Consider the following 3,614-nt stretch of genomic DNA (forward strand, 5'->3'; position numbering starts at 1 on the left):
TCGTGCAGATGGTTGTTGTCTTGCAAACGTCCCCATCTGTTGACTCAGGGATCGAGACGTGGCTGCACGATCCGTTACAGCCATGCGGATAAGATGCCTTTCATCTCGACTGCCAGTGATACGAGACCGTTGGGATCCGGCACGGCGTTCCGTATTACCCTCCTGAACCCACCGATTCTATATTCTGCTAACAGTCATTGGATATCGACCAACGCGAGCAGCAATGTCGCGATACGATAAACCGCAATAGCGGTAGGCTACAATCCGACCTTTATCAAAGTCGGAAACGTGATGGTACGCATTTCTCCTCCTCATACGAGGCATCACAAAAATGTTTCAGCAGGCAACGCCGGTCAACTGCTGTTTGTATATGAGAAATTGGTTGGAAACCTTCCTCATGTCAGCACGTTCTTGGTGTCGCCACCGGCGCCAACCTTGTGTGAATGCTCTGAAAAGCTAATCATTTGCATATTACAGCATTTTCTTCTTGCCGGTTAAATTTCGCGTCTGTAGCATGTCATCTGCGTGGTGTAACAACTGTAATAGCCAGTAGTGTAGATTAGATGATCTCTCCTCTGAATGTTAAGTGTATATGTGAGGTAGTGTATTCATATTGTCATATTTGATTGGGCCATGCCTACTAATTAACATTCAGTTAGTCGTTTCCGTTGCGTGCCACTATTATATTCTTTAATTAGTTTGTACGATCATATGGGGGGTTTCCTTTTTCTGTCGGTCACCAGAGATGAGGCTTCAGCATGACGAGGGTACGAAAAACGAAATTTCCAAAACCCCACATAAGATCATGGCGGCTATTTGCCAGGATTAACTTAGGAATTCCGAAGATCTTTTCTTTTATCTCACTGGAAATTTAGCTTTAGAGAGAAAGAAGAACACTTAAAAATAATTGAATATCAAGAATTTAAAATATGCGTCAGTTATTGGCACTTTGAATCAGAATATTAGTTATTTATTTCGGCAGGAGTGATGTCTGAGTTAAAGCCCATCATTGTCCTGAGTTCCATAGTTTAAATTTCGACAGAAATATTTGGCAAAGTTTTTGTTTCGTAAGGTTTTATTGTTTCATTAAGTGTTGGTTAATTATTTGGCTATTTGAGGCAGAGTGCGTAAATTTTTTCTAAGTATTTGGTGATATCAAGATTAAGCTGTTTTCTTGCATGTAGTTTAGACATAATGAGTACTCAGCATGGAGAAGAAATGAGTCGATCTGTACTCTGCAAACTCAAGATGCAGGCAGATCAGAAAGGCGGTTAGCAGAGTTCTGAGATGAGGGAAACTGGGGAATGTTTTATAAAGGAGTAATTAACTAGAAATAAAGAAACAGACTATTTAATGAATAGAGTAGAGCAAGCACAAGTACATGTTTTCAGCGAAAAGAATGGGACGATGTTTCACGCAATGTATGACTTCGTAGCTGCTGGCGACGAAAACTTAACACAAGGTTTGTTTACCGCCTAATGACTGTTATTATTAGTTGCAAAAATCAAAGAATGATTCAAAAAGGCGAAAGAGCGTGATAATATATCGGACAAAAAACAGACAAAAATTTCAAAAAGGAGGACGAAAGACAGACAAAAATATCAAGGAGCAAGATTATGTGCGTTTTAAAACTACTGAAGAGCATTTCAAGGAACATATTGATAATTTTAAAAGAGCAGGAAAACAGTTAATAGGTCACGCGCAAAGTTGTGACGAACGAATGGAAAAATTATATAAAAAGATGGGGGAAGATGTCAAGAAATCTCGAGAGAGAACGAATCAGGTCACTGATCATCACATTAGGTACTGCGAAAATAAAATAGGCATGGTGACTCAAGAAGTGAAGAAAACGTTTCGAGTTTCGAAAGGACGTTGATAACATTAAAGAAAGTAAAATGTAGACACGAATGATGGTTCTCAAATTAAGAACAAGGTAGAGGATTTGTCATGACGTGAGTTCAGATCAGACGAGCTAGTTTAAAACCTCAGGAATAAGTAAAAGAGCACTGTCGCGAGGAGTTGGTGGAATTATTTATGCACAGTCAATGAAGTAGCGGCTCAAGAAACACTAAGCTAATCCGTCAAACATTGATGAGTGAAGGAGGTAAGGGGGTGGAGGACGACGGACTGCGAGAATTAATGGACAGACTCTGTCGTATACGTGGTGATCCGGGACTATCACCTGTGAATCTGCTGTCAGCTGTACTGGGAATAAATCATCAGGACGTTGACAAGGACGAAATAAGAAAGCATTTTCGTTGTTTGACGTTTCCAAAGTGGAAGACAGGCGATCTGTGTTAAAATGTGTGGATAAAAAACGTGGGTCAGGATCGCTAACACTCTAAAATTCATTACTAGTTGCAGCTCATTGAAGAGCCAACTTCGAATCAATAAAATTATTGTGACTTCTGAAATTTTCCCGGCGTATTTCTTCTTCTAATAATTTCCCGGTATGCAGCCGGATCCCGTCGACATTCTGCCACGATATTTCGGCCCAGAGACGTCCGGCCATCATCAGGTGAGTACACAACTACTGAAGAGCCCAGGTGCAGTCGCGGTATTTATGCCGAATCTCGCGCCCGAGTTGTACGTGCTGCCCTCGGTGGTGGAAATAAAGGTTCATCTAGTCATTGAGTATCGAATGACACTTATTTCCACCACCGAGGGCAGCACGTACAACTCGGGCGCGAGATTCGGCATAAATACCGCGACTGCACCTGGGCTCTTCAGTAGTTGTGTACTCACCTGATGATGGCCGGACGTCTCTGGGCCGAAATATCGTGGCAGAATGTCGACGGGATCCGGCTGCATACCCGGAAATTATTAGAAGAATAAAATTATTACTAAATTCTGTGCGTATCAGGCACCAGGCCACGATGCCTGGTGTCTAATAAACACTGATTTAACTAATAATTTTTATTGATCTGAAGGTGACTCGTCGATGAGCTGAAACTAGCAATCTATAAAGTAATTTTAGACATCTGGACCGAGAATTTTTATCCGCACGTAGAAAGCATTTTTTTCCCTTCAGAGGTACACTCTATTTCCGGACGGATAAAATAGTGTTCATCCCAGAATTTGGATTGAGCGGTTCCATAACGATCTCAGATCCTGGCGCGCCCGTTACAAAATCAATTTCATTTGCCAACAAATTTGTGGGAAAGCAGCCGTTGCAACGCACGGTCCGCACAGAAGTGCGACAGAAGTATAAAGACACATTTCTACAGGAATTCTGGGGAAAGACGAACAGGACAGCGTCAGATTAGGCATTTTACCGATGTAACCTCAAGTGGATTCACAATTTCCAAATTCGATGCGACACTTCAAACAAATGATCGATAGAAACCAGTTCTAGGATTTACTGTTTGAAGAAAAAGTTACTCTTGCTGGTTTGTCAGACGAAACTGACGGATATCCAAAAATACATCGCATTAGCAAGTTGTGGAACGGACGATACAGGCGCATTCTTGTTTTTGCTTGTTGAACTTGGGTGCGATAGCGAACATAGGTCAGAGAATCAGTACACTTTGCGCAAGTGCAGTACGGTTCACCACAACGTGGGCCACCAAATGCGATTTCATGAAAGAAACACCCACAGCGCAAACACGGTAACG

This window comes from Schistocerca cancellata, chromosome 9, assembly GCF_023864275.1.
Source record: "Schistocerca cancellata isolate TAMUIC-IGC-003103 chromosome 9, iqSchCanc2.1, whole genome shotgun sequence".
In the NCBI taxonomy this organism is placed as follows: Eukaryota; Metazoa; Arthropoda; class Insecta; order Orthoptera; family Acrididae; genus Schistocerca; species Schistocerca cancellata.